The following is an 18,479-nucleotide window of genomic DNA, read 5'->3' as shown; positions in this document are numbered from 1 at the left end:
ATTATATCATTTACTAACAGGGACTTAGAAGAGAGAGACTTAATGTTTAATAAACCACATTTAACTGTTTTAGTCTGTGGTGCAGTGGAAGGTGCTATATTATTTTTTCTTTTTGAATTTTTATGCTTAAATAGATTTTTACTGGTTGTTGGTGGTCTGGGAGCAGGCACCGTCTCTACGGGGATGGGGTATTGGGGGGATGGCAGGGGGAGAGAAGCTGCAGAGAGGTGTGTAAGACTACAACTCTGCTTCCTGGTCCCAACCCTGCATAGTCACGATTTGGAGGATTTAAGAAAATTGGCCAGATTTCTAGAAATGAGAGCTGCTCCATCCAAAGTGGGATGGATGCCGTCTCTCCTAACAAGACCAGGTTTTCCCCAGAAGCTTTGCCAATTATCTATGAAGCCCACCTCATTTTTTTGGACACCACTCAGACAGCCAGCAATTCAAGGAGAACATGCGGCTAAACATGTCACTCCCAGTCCGATTGGGGAGGGGCCCAGAGAAAACTACAGAGTCCGACATTGTTTTTGCAAAGTTACACACCGATTCAATGTTAATTTTAGTGACCTCCGAATGGCGTAACCGGGTGTCATTACTGCTGACGTGAATTACAATCTTTACGCTTAGCCTTAGCTAGCAATTTCAAATTTCCTTCAATGTCGCCTGCTCTGGCCCCCGGAAGACAATTGACTATGGTTGCTGGTGTCGCTAACTTCACATTTCTCAAAACAGAGTCACCAATAACCAGAGTTTGTTCCTCGGCGGGTGTGTGGGGAAAATGGTTAGAGATGTGATCGGGTTGGTGGTGTACAGGGGGCTTCTGTTTAGGACTATGCCTCCTCCTCACAGTCACCAAGCCGGCCTGCTTTTCCGGCTGCTCGGGATCTGCTGGGGGGGCAGCTAACGGCAGCTAAGCTACCTTGGTCTGCACCGACTACAGGGGTCTGGCTAGCTGTAGGATTTTCCAAGGTGCGGAGCCGAGTCTCCAATTCGCCCAGCCTGGCCTCCAAAGCTACGAATAAGCTACACTTATTACAAGTACCATTACTGCTAAAGGAGGCCGAGGAATAACTAAACATTTCACACCCAGAGCAGAGAAGTGCGGGAGAGACAGGAGAAGCCACCATGCTAAAGTGAATAATGTGTAAATAATTTAGAGGTGATTCAGCAGAGGGAGTGCTTTAGTTAAGGCACGTGAAGATTACACTGTGAAACAAATCGTTATCTAGTTAGCTAGATCAATCTAACTACACAGATTAAACAGGTAACAGATACAGCAAAACACCGCTGTGCTCCGGAACAGGAAGTGATACAATACCGCAGTGAGAGCCAACCACCCACAGAGCAAGTTCAAATCTGGGGAAGGGTACAGAAACATTTCTGCTGCTTTAAATTTCCCAATGAGGTCATTAAATGGAAGGTCAGATTCACCAGGACTCTTCTGAGAGCTGGCCACTCGTCTAAACTGAGCAATCGGGGGAGAAGGGCTTTACTCAGGGAGGTGGCCAAAAACCTAATGGTCACTCTGTCAGCGCTCCAGCATTCCTCTGTGGAGAGAGGAGAACATTCAAGAAGGACAACCATCTCTGCAGTAATCCACCAATCAGACCTGTATGGTAGAGTGACCAGATGGAAGCCACTCCTTAGTAAAAAGCACATGGTGGCCCACCTGGAGTTTGTCAAAAGGCACCTGAAGACCTCTCAGACCAGGAGGGACAAAATTCTGTGGTCTAATGAGACAAAGATTGAACTCTTTGATGTGAATGCCAGGTGTCTTGTTTGGAGGAAAGCAGGCACCATCTCTACAGTGAAGCATGGTGGTGGCAGCATCTTTCAGCAGTACAATGACCCTAAGCACGCAGCCAAGATATCAAAGGAGTGGCTTCAGAACAACATCTGTGAATGTCCTTGAGTGGCCCAGCCAGAGCCCAGACCTGAATCCGATTGAACATCTCTGGAGAGATCTGAAAATGGCTGTGCACCAACGCTTCCCATCCAACCTGATGGAGCTTGAGAAGTGCTGCAAAGAGGAATGGACAAAACTGCCCAAAGAGATTGGTCCACCAAGCTTGTAGCATCATATTCAAGACGTCTTGAGGCTGTAATTGCTGCCAAAAGAGCATCAACAAAGTATTGAGCAAAGGGCAAGATACCTATGTTCATGCTATTTTGTAGGTTTTTTTTTTTTTATAAAAAAAAAAAAACACAACTTTTGTTTACATTTTGTCATTATGGGGTGTTCTGAGTAGAATTTTGAGGAAAAAATTAATTTACTCCATTTTGGAATAAAGCTGTAACATAAAACTCAGTCACTCATCTTCAACCACTTACTCCAATGAAGGGTCATGGGGGTTGGAGCGTATTCCAGCAGTCATAGGGCGTGATGCGGGTTACACCTGGGACATGACGCCAGTCCGTTGCAGGGCCACATATACAACCCCTGGCAAAAATTATGGAATCACCGGCCTCAGAGGATGTTCATTCAGTTGTTTAATTTTGTAAAAAAAAAGCAGATCACAGACATGACACAAAACTAAAGTCATTTCAAATGGCAACTTTCTGGCTTTAAGAAACACTATAAGAAATCAAGAAAAAAAGATTGTGACAGTCAGTAACGGTTACTTTTTTAGACCAAGCAGAAGATTCACTCAATTCTGAGGAATAAATTATGGAATCACCCTGTAAATTTTCATCCCCCAAACTAACACCTGCATCAAATCAGATCTGCTCATTGACATTGACCCTATGTGTCTTTTTGCAAGGAATGTTTTTGCAGTTTTTGCTCTATGGCAAGATGCATTATCATCTTGTAAAATGATTTAATCATCCCCAAACATCCTTTCAATTGTCCAAAATATCAATGTAAACTTGTGCATTTATTGATGATGTAATGACAGCCATCTCCTCAGTGCCTTTACCTGACATACAGCCCCATATCATCAATGACTGTGGAAATTTACATGTTCTCTTCAGGCAGTCATCTTTATAAATCTCATTGGAACGGCACCAAACAAAAGTTCCAGCATCATCACCTTGCCCAATGCAGATTCGAGATTCATCACTGAATATGACTTTCATCCAGTCATCCACAGTCCACGATTGCTTTTCCTTAGCCCATTGTAACCTTGTTTTTTTCTGTTTAGGTGTTAATGATGGCTTTTGTTTAGCTTTTCTGTATGTAAATCCCATTTCCTTTAGGCGGTTTCTTACAGTTCGGTCACAGACGTTGACTCCAGTTTCCTCCCATTCATTCCTCATTTGTTTTGTTGTGCATTTTTCGATTTTTGAGACATATTGCTTTAAGTTTTCTGTCTTGACGCTTTGATGTCTTCCTTGGTCTACCAGTATGTTTGCCTTTAACAACCTTCCCATGTTGTTTGTATTTGGTCCAGAGTTTAGACACAGCTGACTGTGAACAACCAACATCTTTTGCAACATTGCGTGATGATTTACCCTCTTTTAAGAGTTTGATAATCCTCTCCTTTGTTTCAATTGACATTTCTCGTGTTGGAGCCATGATTCATGTCAGTCCACTTGGTGCAACAGCTCTCCAAGGTGGGATCACTCCTTTTTAGATGCAGACTAACGAGCAGATCTGATTTGATGCAGGTGTTAGTTTTGGGGATGAAAATTTACAGGGTGATTCCATAATTTATTTCTCAGAATTGAGTGATTCCATATTTTTTTCCTCTGCTTGGTCTAAAAAAGTAACCGTTACTGACTGCCACAATCTTTTTTTCTTGATTTCTTGTAGTGTTTCTTAAAGCCAGAAAGTTGCCATTTGAAATGACTTTAGTTTTGTGTCATGTCTGTGATCTGCTTTTTTTTCTACAAAATTAAACAACTGAATGAACATCCTCCAAGGCCGGTGATGCCATAATTTTTGCCAGGGGTTGTAGATAAACAAACACATCTTTGGATGTGGGAGGAAGCCGGAGCACCCGGAGGGAATCCACACAGACACGGGGAGAACATGCAAACTCCACATAGAAAGGCCTCAGGTAGGAAACAAACCCATGACCTTCTTGCTGTAAGGCAACAGTGTTAACCACTAATCCACCATGCTGTCCCTGTAACATAACAAAATGTGGAAAAAGTGAAGTGCTGTGAAAACAAGTGAAAACAACAAAAAAAGTGAAAGTGAAAACTTCCCAGATGCACTGTAGGGGATATATTGTTGGGTTTAGGGGATGTATTATACACCATATAATACAGGCGATACATTAATGTGTAGTCACACTGTGATGCATAGAGTAAACTAATTATATCAAATTAAAATAATTTGTCTGGGGGTCTCTGGTGGATTTGAGGCCCTGATGGTATGACTGGCCATTGGTCACAACAAACATTTGGTGCCTGGGCCAACCAGCAAATGTTGGTGAGCAGCATTTCCGGATGCGAATAGAAGATGAAAATATAGGACACTGGTAAAACTAAAATCTACCAGATGTCCACTGGCAAGCTAACAAACAAGTACCAGAGAAAATGGTACGTAAACGTGCAACCACTGAGAAAGCTCTCCATCTGATGTCTCCTCACTGGACTCACTGAACATCAGCTGACAAGGAACACATTTAACGAATGAGAAAATGATTTATACAGGACAGCAACAGATATCAAAATTTCATTTCTGTTGCTCATAAATTTCCTTGATCCATCTGTTGTGTGGGCCGCCAGAAGAGGAGGTACTGCTGGCCCACCACCAGAGGGCGCCCTGTCTGGAGTGCGGGCTCCAGGCACCAGAGGGCGCAGCCGCCTCACAGGAGCAGCCAGGGTGACAGCTGTCACGCATCACCTGCAACAGCTGTTACCAATCACCTGATCAGCAGGGGTACATCAGCAGGACGACGTCTCCACCTCTTTGCCGAGATATCGCTCTACCTGGAAGGTAACGTTCTCAGCTGACTGTGGGATCTTTCGACAGTAACCTTTTGTGACTTTGTGCATTGTATAGCAGACTCTTTTTCCAACGAGAGGTGGAGGTAGTTTTCCTGCCGTGTGGATTGCTGGGTGCAAACGCGCCCACATTTAATTGTTTTTTTGTTCCTCGCCAGCAGTACCAGGTCCGACACGCGGAGGCAGTGGCCACCTGGGAGTTCGGGACATGGCGGCTCCAGTATTCCCGGGGTCTGGTGGCGGAGGAAATCGTGTGGTTCCGGTTCTACTTTGGACAGACGTCTTCTATCTTCGAGCCTGCCCACACGACACCTTTTGTGATTTGGCTTTTTGTCTATTTTGTAATCTGTTGTATTTGTTGTGCCCATTCACAACAGTAAAGTGTTGTTATTTGACTTCCTCCATTGTCCGTTCATTTGCGCCCCCTGTTGTGGGTCCGTGTACCTACACTTTCCCAACACCATCATTGTGAAAGCTGCTTTAGAAAAACACACAAGATGGGTGCGAGTAGAGGAAAATGTGCATCAAACAGCGTGTGCAAGGATAAGCAATAATAATGTAATGTATAATGTATAATGTATAATAATGTAACGATACAATTTTATATATATATATATATACGAGAAAGACAAGATGTTTAATGTTCAAACTGATAAACCTTGTTGTTTTTGTGCAAATCTTTGGTCATTTTGAAATGGATGCCTGCAACACATCAAAAAAGTTGGGACGGGGCAACAAAAGACTGGGAAAGTTGATGAATGCTCAAAGAACACCTAATTGGAAACACGTGAATGTCATGATTGGGTATAAAAGGAGCATGCCTAAAAGATTCAGCCATTCACAAGCAAAGATCGGGCGAGGATCACCACTTTGTGAACAACTGTATAAAAAAAAATAGTCCAGCAGTTTAAGAACAATGTTTTTCTATGTTCAATTGCAAGGAATTTAGGGATTCCATCATCTACAGTCCATAATATAATCAGAAGATTCAGAGAATCTGGAGAACTTTCCACACGTAAGCGGCAAGGCCGAAAACCAACATTAAATGCCCGTGAACTTCAATCCCTCAGGCAGCACTGCATTTAGAACCGACATCATTGTGTAAAGGATCTTACCGCATTGGCTTAGGAACACTTCCGGAAACCATTGTCGGTTAACACCGTTCGTCGCTACATCTACAAGTGCAAAACTCTAAAACTCTACCATGCAAAGTGAAAGCCATACATCAACAACATCCAGAAACGCCGCCACCTTCTCTGGACCTGAGCTCATTTGAAATGGACAGATGCAAAGTGGAAAAGTGTGCTGTGGTCTGATGAGTCCACATTGTTGTGTGTTGGGGGGTGTGGCTGGATGTTTTGGTGTTCTTTTCTTTTCTTTGCTCTTCAGGTGGCATGGAAACTGATTTGTCTGTGGAGAAGGTGCTGGCTGAAGAATCCTCACCCTCATCAACATCATGTGTAGCACCTGTGACTGGTGCTCACATGCAACCTTAAAGACTTTCAGCTGAAGCAGATAATTGGATGGCGTTCTGCATTTAAGGCATGTGTGATTCAAGCAGAACTGCCGGGAACTCGACCTTGTGATGTTCGTTTGTGAGACGCTGAGGACCGCGCCTGGGTTTGACACATCGAGCCCGTGAAGCAAGGAAGGGTGAGGACACATGCTGTCAGCACACATTAAAGGTAATTAAGTGTTTGATTAATTGTTGATAGTAACTTGGTGTTTTGTTACACAGTATACTTGAATTGTGATGAGAATTGTGCAGCTTGCTTCTCACTGCTGTGGCGGGCGGATAAGTGATCCTCCACCTGTTGTGAGAAGCTGCTCATTTGCATAAAGTTAAAAAAGATACAGACCTGAATGTGTTGCTGATAGCGTGTGTCTTTTGAAAGATATTGTTGTAACTGCTGACTTACCTCACCTCTTCTTTGCTTCACAGAGAGTCAGTTTGTCGTGTCCACCTGGGGGGTGTTTGGCAGTGGTAGTGAGTCCAGGAGCGTCGGGCTTTGATCCTTGCGGGTGCTGGAGAGTGTGCCAACAGTCACTCCACCAGAGGGACGCTATTTTTGTTTTTACACTTTTTATGCACAGCGGGTGTAATAAATATATTGTTTTTGGAACCGCTTTTCTGGTTATTTGTAGCGCTGGGTTCTGTCAGACGCAGGTCCGCTCCTCAACCCGCGTCGACACATAACACACATTTCACATTGTTTTTGGAAATCATGGACGTTGTGTCCAGCAACTGTGATGGTGTGGGGGTGTGTTAGTGCCCATGGCATGGGCAACTTACACATCTGTGATGTACCATCAATGCTGAAAGGTACATCCAGGTTTTGGAGCAACACATGCTGCCATCCAAGCAACGTCTTTTTCAGGGACGTCCCTGCTTTTTTCAGCAAGATAATGCCAAGCCACATTCTGCATGTGTTACAACAGTGTGCCTTCGTAGTAAAAGAGTGCGGGTACTAGACTGACCTGCCTGCAGTCCGGACCTGTCGCCCATAGAAAATGTGTGGCGCATTATGAAGCGCAAAATATGACAACGGAGACCCTGGACTGTTGAACAACTGAAGTCGTACAGTAGTCTTCAGAATAATAGTAGTGCTATGTGACTAAAAAGATTATGGTAATCCAGGTTTTGAGTATATTTCTTATTGTTACATGGGAAAGAAGCTACCAGTAGATTCAGTAGATTCTCACAAATCCAACAAGACCAAGCATTCATGATATGCACACTCTTAAGGCTATGAAATTGGGCTATTAGTAAAAAAAGTAGAAAAGGGGGTGTTGACAATAATAGTAGCATCTGCTGTTGATGCTACAAACTCAAAACTATTATGTTCAAACTGCTTTTTTAGCAATCCTGTGAATCACTAAACTAGTATTTAGTTGTATAACCACAGTTTTTCATGATTTCTTCTCATCTGCGAGGCATTAATTTTGTTGGTTTGGAACCATGATTTTGCTCATTTACTAGTGTACTTGGGGTCATTGTCTTGTCACCCATTTCAAGGGCATGTCCTCTTCAGGATAAGGCAACATGACCTCTTCAAGTATTTTGACATATCCAAACCTATCCATGATACCTGGTATGCGATATATAGGCCCAACACCATAGTAGGAGAAACATGCCCATATCATGATGCTTGCACCACCATGCTTCACTGTCTTCACTGTGAACTGTGGCTTGAATTCAGAGTTTGGGGGTCGTCTCACAAACTGTCTATGGCCCTTCGACCCAAAAAGAACAGTTTTACTCTCATCAGTCCACAAAATATTCCTCCATTTCTGTTTAGGCCAGTTGATGTGTTCTTTGGCAAATTGTAACCTCTTCTGCACATGTCTTTTATTTAACAGAGGGACTTTGCGGGGGATTTTTGCAAATAAATTAGCTTCACACAGGCATCTTCTAACTGTCACAGCACTTACAGGTAACTCCAGACTGTCTTTGATCATCCTGGAGCTGATCAATGGATGAGCCTTTGCCATTCTGGTTATTCTTCTATCCATTTTGATGGTTGTTTTCCGTTTTCTTCCACGCGTCTCTGTTTTGTTTTGTTTTTTTTTTTTTTGTCCATTTTAAAGCATTGGAGATCATTGTAGATGAACGGCCTATAATTTTTGCACCTGTGTACAAAAAATCGAATCCTGATCCTTTTGATGCACTGCCTCTACTGGTGGTTGGCTCTCACTGCGGTATTGTATCACTTCCTGTTCCGGAGCACAGCTGTGTTTTGCTGTATCTGTTAGCTGTTTAATCTGCATAGTTAGATTGATCTAGTTAACTAGATAACGATTTGTTTCACAGTGTAATCTTCATGTGCCTTAACTAAAGCACTCCCTCTGCTGACTCACCTCGAAATTATTTACACATTATTCACTTTGTGTGTTTTTAGGAATCCGCTAGCTTAACGCAGCTACTAGCTCTTAGCCGATTTAGCATGGCGGCTTCTCCTGTCTCTCCCGCACTTTTCTGCTCTGGGTGTGAAATGTTTAGTTATTCCTCGGCCTCCTTTAGCAGTAATGGTACTTGTAATAAGTGTAGCTTATTCGTAGCTTTGGAGGCCAGGCTGGGCGAATTGGAGACTCGGCTCTGCACCTTGGAAAATCCTACAGCTAGCCAGGCCCCTGTAGTCGGTGCGGACCAAGGTAGCTTAGCCGCCGTTAGTTCCCCTCCGGCAGATCCCGAGCAGCCGGGAAAGCAGGCCGACTGGGTGACTGTGAGGAGGAAGCGTAGTCCTAAACAGAAGCCCCGTGTACACCGCCAACCCGTTCACATCTCTAACCGTTTTTCCCCACTCGGCGACACACCCGCCGAGGAACAAACTCTGGTTATTGGCAACTCTGTTTTGAGAAATGTGAAGTTAGCAACACCAGCAACCATAGTCAAATGTCTTCTGGGGGCCAGAGCATGCGACACTGAAGGAAATTTGAAACTGCTGGCTAAGGCTAAGCGTAAATTTGGTAAGATTGTAATTCACGTCGGCAGTAATGACACCCAGTTACGCCAATCGGAGGTCACTAAAATTAATATTGAATCGGTGTGTAACTTTGCAAAAACAATGTCGGACTCTGTAGTTTTCTCTGGGCCCCTCCCCAATCGGACCGGGAGTAACATGTTTAGCCGTATGTTCTCCTTGAATTGCTGGCTGTCTGAGTGGTGTCCAATTAATGAGGTGGGCTTCATAGATAATTGGCAAAGCTTCTGGGGAAAACCTGGTCTTGTTAGGAGAGACGGCATCCATCCCACTTTGGATGGAGCAGCTCTCATTTCTAGAAATCTGGCCAGTTTTATTAAACCCTCCAAACCGTGACTATCCAGGGTTGGGACCAGGAAGCAGAGTTGTAGTCTTACACACCTCTCTGCAGCTTCTCTCCCCCTGCCATCCCCTCATTACCCCATCCCCGTAGAGACGGTGCCTGCTCCCACACCACCAATAACCAGCAAAAATCTATTTAAGCATAAAAATTCAAAAAGAAAAAATAATATAGCACCTTCAACTGCACCACAGACTAAAACAGTTAAATGTGGTCTATTAAACATTAGATCTCTCTCTTCTAAGTCCCTGTTAGTAAATGATATAATAATTGATCAACATATTGATTTATTCTGCCTTACAGAAACCTGGTTACAGCAGGATGAATATGTTAGTTTAAATGAGTCAACACCCACGAGTCACACTAACTGGCAGAACGCTCGTAGCACGGGCCGAGGTGGAGGATTAGCAGCAATCTTCCACTCCAGCTTATTAATTAATCAAAAACCCAGACAGAGCTTTAATTCATTTGAAAGCTTGACTCTTAGTCTTGTCCATCCAAATTGGAAGTCCCAAAAACCAGTTTTATTTGTTGTTATCTATCGTCCACCTAGTCGTTACTGTGAGTTTCTCTGTGAATTTTCGGACCTTTTGTCTGACTTAGTGCTTAGCTCAGATAAGATAATTATAGTGGGCGATTTTAACATCCACATAGATGCTGAGAATGACAGCCTCAACACTGCATTTAATCTATTGTTAGACTCGATTGGCTTTGCTCAAAATGTAAATGAGTCCACCCACCACTTTAATCATACCTTAGATCTTGTTCTGACTTATGGTATGGAAATTGAAGACTTAACAGTATTCCCTGAAAACCCCCTTCTGTCTGATCATTTCTTAATAACATTTACATTTACTCTGATGGACTACCCAGCAGTGGGGAATAAGTTTCATTACAGTAGAAGTCTTTCAGAAAGCGCTGTAACTAGGTTTAAGGATATGATTCCTTCTTTGTTATGTTCTCCAATGCCATATACCAACACAGGGCAGAGTAGCTTCCTAAACTCTGTGAGTGAGATAGATTATCTCGTCAATAGTTTTATATCCTCATTGAGGGCAACTTTGGATGCTGTAGCTCCTCTGAAAAAGAGAGCCTTAAATCAGAAGTGCCTGACTCCGTGGTATAACTCACAAACTCACAGCTTAAAGCAGATAACCCATAAGTTGGAGAGGAAATGGCATCACACTAATTTAGAAGATCTTCACTTAGCCTGGAAAAAGAGTCTGTTGCTCTATAAAAAAAAGCCCTCCGTAAAGCTAGGACATCTTACTACTCATCACTAATTGAAGAAAATAAGAACAACCCCAGGTTTCTTTTCAGCACTGTAGCCAGGCTGACAAAGAGTCAGAGCTCTATTGAGCTGAGTATTCCTTTAACTTTAACTAGTAATGACTTCCTGACTTTCTTTGCTAATAAAATTTTAACTATTAGAGAAATAATTACTCATAACCATCCGAAAGACATATCGTTCTCTTTGGCTGCTTTCAGTGATGTCGGTATTGGTTAGACTCTTTCTCTCCGATTGTTCTGTCTGAAATTTTATTACAGAGATTAGAGCATGCCATAGGTATTAAAGGCACTGCGCTGCAGTAGTTTGAATCATATTTATCTAATAGATTACAATTTGTTCATGTAAATGTGGAATCTTCTTCACAGACTAAGGTTAATTATGGAGTTCCACAAGGTTCTGTGCTAGGACCAATTTTATTCACTTTATACATGCTTCCTTTAGGCAGTATTATTAGACAGCATTGCTTAAATTTTCATTGTTACGCAGATGATACCCAGCTTTATCTATCCATGAAGCCAGAGGACACACTCCAATTAGCTAAACTGCAGGAATGTCTTACAGACATAAAGACATGGATGACCTCTAATTTCCTGCTTTTAAACTCAGATAAAACTGAAGTTATTGTACTTGGCCCCACAAATCTTAGAAACATGGTGTCTAACCAGATCCTTACTCTGGATGGCATTACCCTGACCTCTAGTAATACTGTGAGAAATCTTGGAGTCATTTTTGATCAGGATATGTTATTCAATGCGCATATTAAACAAATATGTAGGACTGCTTTTTTGCATTTGTGCAATATCTCTAAAATTAGAAAGGTCTTGTCTCAGAGTGATGCTGAAAAACTAATTCATGCATTTATTTCCTCTAGGCTGGACTATTGTAATTCATTATTATCAGGTTGTCCTAAAAGTTCCCTGAAAAGCCTTCAGTTAATTCAAAATGCTGCAGCTAGAGTACTGACAGGGACTAGAAGGAGAGAGCATATTTCACCCATATTGGCCTCTCTTCATTGGCTTCCTGTTAATTCCAGACTAGAATTTAAAATTCTTCTTCTTACTTATAAGGTTTTGAATAATCAGGTCCCATCTTATCTTAGGGACCTCATAGTACCATATCACCCCAATAGAGCGCTTCGCTCTCAGACTGCAGGCTTACTTGTAGTTCCTAGGGTTTGTAAGAGTAGAATGGGAGGCAGAGCCTTCAGCTTTCAGGCTCCTCTCCTGTGGAACCAGCTCCCAATTCGGATCAGGGAGACAGACACCCTCTCTACTTTTAAGATTAGGCTTAAAACTTTCCTTTTTGCTAAAGCTTATAGTTAGGGCTGGATCAGGTGACCCTGAACCATCCCTTAGTTATGCTGCTATAGACTTAGACTGCTGGGGGGTTCCCATGATGCACTGAGCGTTTCTTTCTCTTTTTGCTCTGTATGCACCACTCTGCATTTAATCATTAGTGATTGATCTCTGCTCCCCTCCACAGCATGTCTTTTTCCTGGTTCTCTCTCTCAGCCCCAACCAGTCCCAGCAGGAGACTGCCCCTCCCTGAGCCTGGTTCTGCTGGAGGTTTCTTCCTGTTAAAAGGGAGTTTTTCCTTCCCACTGTCGCCAAGTGCTTGCTCACAGGGGGTCGTTTTGACCGTTGGGGTTTTTACGTAATTATTGTATGGCTTTTGCCTTACAATATAAAGCGCCTTGGGGCAACTGTTTGTTGTGATTTGGCGCTATATAAATAAAATTGATTTGATTTGATCTGTGTATGAGTTTTCTCCTCTCCAATCAACTTTTTAATGAAACTACGCTGTTCTTCTGAACAATGTCTTGAACGTCCCATTTTCCTCAGGCTTTCAAAGAGAAAAGCATGTTCAACAGGTGCTGGCTTCATCCTTAAATAGGGGACACCTGATTCACACCTGTTTGTTCCACAAAATTGATGAACTCACTGACTGAATGCCACAATACTATTATTGTGAACACCCCCTTTTCTAATTTTTTTTCTAATAGCCCACTTTCATAGCCTTAAGAGTGTGCATATCATGAATGCTTGGTCTTGTTGGATTTGTGAGAATCTACTGAATCTACTGGTACCTTGTTTCCCATGTAACAGTAAGAAATATACTCAAAACCTGGATTAATCTTTTTACTCACATAGCACTACTATTATTATTCTGAACACTACTGTACATCAAGCAAGAATGGGAAAGAATTCCTATCTGTAAACCTTCAACAATTAGTGTCCTCAGTTCCCAAATGCTTATTGAGTGTTGTTAGAAGGAAAGGTGATGTAACACAGTGGTAAACATACCACTGTCCCAGCTTTTTTGAAACGTGTTGCAGGTAGACATTTCAAAATGAGCAAATATTTACACAAAAACAATAAAGTTTATCAGTTTGAACATTAAATATCTTGTCTTTGTGTTGTATTCAAATGAATATAGGTTGAAGAGGATTTGCCAATCATTGTATTCTGTTTTTATTTACATTTTTCACTACGTCCCAATCTCATTGGAATTGGGGTTGTAGTGTAGACCATAAAATATAAGGCTGAGTTTTACAACAATGTCTTGGTATGAGCACTTCCTCAATGATTGGATTGGTGTTCAAAATGACAACATCAAACACTGACATCATATTTGGTCTTCAGCAGGCTCTGGTGAGCCTTGCTTCAAAGAGGTGCTTCTCCATGTGAGGAGGGGCGATAGATTGCTTTGGTGGCATTGAAAAAGCCTCTGCTGTCCTTTCTGTCGGTGAGGGCTTGGATTTCAGCAGCCTTGATGATTCACCACTGATTTTTGAGCTTTCTAGTTTCACTTTGTAGAGTTGCTCTACTGGAGTAGAGACTTTTTCCTCTTGTGAGGTTGGATCTTCTGGTGGTAAAGGAAAGCTTTTTGTTTTTGAACGATGAATCATTGAAGAACCTGGTCATTCCCATCAAACCAGTCCTCGTGCTTCCTCTTCTGGTGTCGGAGTATTTCTTGGCAGGCTGTTGTTATGGCTGTCTTGTCCCAGTGTTCTGGAGTCTTCCCAGTGTTTTGGAGGTGGGACAGAGTAACCTGTGGTGAGTTCTCATCAGGCAATGTCAAAACTCTGCTTTTGGGTCTGGGTCTTCAAGTTTGGTGATGTTGAACCTTTTGAGAGTTTTGTAGTGTCCAGGCTTCTTCTTGGGGCAGATGTTCATTTAAATACTGAAGCAGATCAGATGGTGATCCATCCAACACTGTGGTGCAGTGGCAGCACCCTGACATCGGGGTGAATGTGAGGCATAATTGTAAAGCGCTTTGAGCGTCTGATGCAGATGGAAAAGCGCTATATAAATGCAGTCCATTTACTCATTGCCCTTGTGGAAAGGGGATCTTTTTGGTCACGCTTTCAGAAGATGGCATAGTTGAGCAAATGCCAATGCTTTGAGCAAGATTGTTTTGCCAGGAGACTTTGAACTTTCACTTTTGCTTGAAGATGGTGATTACAAGATCATGTTTGGTGGTCTTCCTGAGAAGCAGTATGCCTGTGATGTTGCACTTGACCACTGTGTTTCTTCAGATTGTCCTGTTCCAGATCTTGTGGTCCTTTCCAACCCAGGCACTGAAGTAACTGAGGATGATTTTCTCAGATGCTGTGATCACAGATAGAATGTTGTCCAGCTTGATGTAGAATGTACACTGTGACGGGGCGCTTGTAGCACCGTGTCCTTCTCTGCCTACCTCTTGTCTACTTTTGTCAGTAGGTCAGATTGTGTTGGAGCTGTGGTCCTGAGGTCTGTCAATAAAGTATAGGTCCTTTTTATTTTTTTCAAAAACTATATGGATTTCATTCATATGTTTTTACGTCAGACATGCTTGAACCCTCGTGCGCATGCGTGAGTTTTTCCACGCCTGTCGGTGATGTCATTCGCCTGTGAGCACTCCTTGTGGGAGGAGTCGTCCAGCCCCTCGTCGGAATTCCTTTGTCTGAGAAGTTGCTGAGAGACTGGCGCTTTGTTTGATCAAAATTTTTTCTAAACCTGTGAGACACATCGAAGTGGACACGGTTCGAAAAATTAAGCTGGTTTTCGGTGAAAATTTTAACGGCTGATGAGAGATTTTGAGGTGATACTGTCGCTTTAAGGACTTCCCACGGTGCAAGACGTTGTGCAGCGCTCTCAGGCGCTGTCGTCAGCCTGTTTCAAGCTGAAAACCTCCACATTTGAGGCTCTATTGATCCAGGACGTCGTGAGAGAACAGAGAAGTTTCAGAAGAAGTCGGTTTCAGTATTTTATCCGGATATTCCACTGTTAAAGGAGATTTTTTTTTAATGAAAGACGTGCGGACGGGTCCAAATAAATTATTAAAAAATCATACATTGTGATTTCGGATTTTTTTTTTTTTGATTATGTCTCTCACAGTGGACATGCACCTAAGATGAAAATTTCAGACCCCTCGATGATTTCTAAGTGGGAGAACTTGCAAAACTGCAGGGTGTTCAAATACTTATCTTCCTCACTATATATATATATATATATATATATATATATATATATATATATATATATATATATATATATATACTAGCATGTTGTGCCGGTGGGGATTCATGGGCTCTAGATTGAGTGTTTATAAAATAATTAGCTGACATTTTTGTGGTAAGGATGATAAGAAATTAAGCAAAGCTTGTATTATGAGCTGAAATGGCGTGTGAGTCCAGAATATTTTTAGAACCTGAGACCTACAAGACTAGACAACAATTTTTAGAAGAGGGACTCAACCCTTTTATTTCCTGTTAATTATGTAATTTTTTTATTTTAATTTACTGTCTTAATATATTTAAAAATTGTTTAGGTTCTTGTTATCATATACACTATTTTTATTTTATTTCTACTTCAATTTTGTCATTTGATTTTTAAATGGAGTACAATAGAAATAAGTGTTTTCACTTTCTTGTGTCATTCATGTATTTTTAACATATTTACAATTATAATATGTACTTACATCGAACTTTAAGTCACTCACGCTTTTAATATAAAAGTGGGTCACAGCCCACCTTTATATGGTGTATATGGAATGGTGTGAGTCCAGAAAATAGTTAGCAACACGCACGCACGTACAGCTGCTGAAACAGCTGGTTTTAATTTAACAAACACAGGAGTTGAAGACATTAAAACCACTACATATTTCACTCATGGTACCAACATGAAACTTGAGTCACTCATGGTAATAGCAACATGAGACTTATCTATTGTAATTCATTATTATCAGGTTGTCCTAAAAGTTCCCTAAAAAGCCTTCAGTTAATTCAAAATGCTGCAGCTAGAGTACTGACGGGGACTAGAAGGAGAGAGCATATCTCACCCATATTGGCCTCTCTTCATTGGCTTCCTGTTAATTCTAGAATAGAATTTAAAATTCTTCTTCTTACTTATAAGGTTTTGAATAATCAGGTCCCATCTTATCTTAGGGACCTCGTAGTACCATATCACCCCAATAGAGCGCTTCGCTCTCAGACTGCAGGCTTACTTGTAGTTCCTAGGGTTTGTAAGAGTAGAATGGGAGGCAGAGCCTTCAGCTTTCAGGCTCCTCTCCTGTGGAACCAGCTCCCAATTCAGATCAGGGAGACAGACACCCTCTCTACTTTTAAGATTAGGCTTAAAACTTTCCTTTTTGCTAAAGCTTATAGTTAGGGCTGGATCAGGTGACCCTGAACCATCCCTTAGTTATGCTGCTATAGACGTAGACTGCTGGGGGGTTCCCATGATGCACTGTTTCTTTCTCTTTTTGCTCTGTATGCACCACTCTGCATTTAATCATTAGTGATTGATCTCTGCTCCCCTCCACAGCATGTCTTTTTCCTGGTTCTCTCCCTCAGCCCCATCCAGTCCCAGCAGAAGACTGCCCCTCCCTGAGCCTGGTTCTGCTGGAGGTTTCTTCCTGTTAAAAGGGAGTTTTTCCTTCCCACTGTAGCCAAGTGCTTGCTCACAGGGGGTCGTTTTGACCGTTGGGGTTTTACATAATTATTGTATGGCCTTGCCTTACAATATAAAGCGCCTTGGGGCAACTGTTTGTTGTGATTTGGCGCTATATAAAAAAAAAAATTGATTGAAAATTGATTGATTGATTGATCTATACTGACTAAATGCATTGAGCTACAAAACACAATAAATCAATAACACCAATAAATCAATAACATAAACAACACTGTTAAACTAACATAAACCACAATAACAACATTTAAAATCTCAAAAACCAGAACTCCCACAGTGCATTGCAGCACAGCATCCATTGTTCATTAGTTAGCTAAAATAGCTAATTTCTCCAAAAATATTTGTCCTATCAACTTTCCATTTTTGCAGAGTTCATCCTTGACCCAAAATACATAAGCATACCAAATGGCAAATCTCAGTTCTCCCTGGTTTTTGTGTGATCGAAGCCATACACGTCTGCGTGCTCACAAGCACGCACGCACACAGAGGCCACTTGGCTGTTATCATATACACTCAACAAAAATATAAACGCAACACTTTTGGTTTTGCTCCCATTTTGTATGAGATGAACTCAAAGATCTAAAACTTTTTCCACATACACAATATCACCCTTTCCCTCAAATATTGTTCACAAACCAGTCTAAATCTGTGATAGTGAGCACTTCTCCTTTGCTGAGATAATCCATCCCAACTCACAGGTGTGCCATATCAAGATGCTGATTAGACACCATGATTAGTGCACAGGTGTGCCTTAGACTGCCCACAATAAAAGGCCACTCTGAAAGGTGCAGTTTTATCACACAGCACAATGCCACAGATGTCGCAAGATTTGAGGGAGCGTGCAATTGGCATGCTGACAGCAGGAATGTCAACCAGAGCTGTTGCTCGTGTATTGAATGTTCATTTCTCTATCATAAGTCGTCTCCAAAGGCGTTTCAGAGAATTTGGCAGTACATCCAACCAGCCTCACAACCGCAGACCACGTGTAACCACACCAGCCCAGGACCTCCACATCCAGCATGTTCACCTCCAAGATCATCTGAGACCAGCCACTCGGACAGCTGCTGAAACAATTGGTTTGCATAACCAAAGAATTTCTGCACAAACTGTCAGAAACCGTCTCAGGGAAGCTCATCTGCATGCTCGTCGTCCTCATCGGGGTCTCGACCTGACTCCAGTTCATCGTCGTAACCGACTTGAGTGGGCAAATGCTCACATTCGCTGGTGTTTGGCACGTTGGAGAGGTGTTCTCTTCACAGATGATGCGAAGGAGATGTGTTGCACTGCATGAGGCAAATGGTGGTCACACCAGATACTGACTGGTATCCCCCCCCCCCCCCCCCCAATAAAACAAATACGTGGTCTGCAGTTGTGAGGCTGGTTGGATGTACTGCCAAATTCTCTGAAACGCCTTTGGAGACGGCTTATGGTAGAGAAATGAACATTCAATACACGAGCAACAGCTCTGGTTGACATTCCTGCTGTCAGCATGCCTATTGCATGCTCCCTCAAATCTT

Source organism: Thalassophryne amazonica, chromosome 16, assembly GCF_902500255.1.
Source record: "Thalassophryne amazonica chromosome 16, fThaAma1.1, whole genome shotgun sequence".
Taxonomy (NCBI): Eukaryota; Metazoa; Chordata; class Actinopteri; order Batrachoidiformes; family Batrachoididae; genus Thalassophryne; species Thalassophryne amazonica.
The sequence above is the reverse complement of the archived record's forward strand: the minus strand, read 5'-3'. Positions refer to the sequence as shown.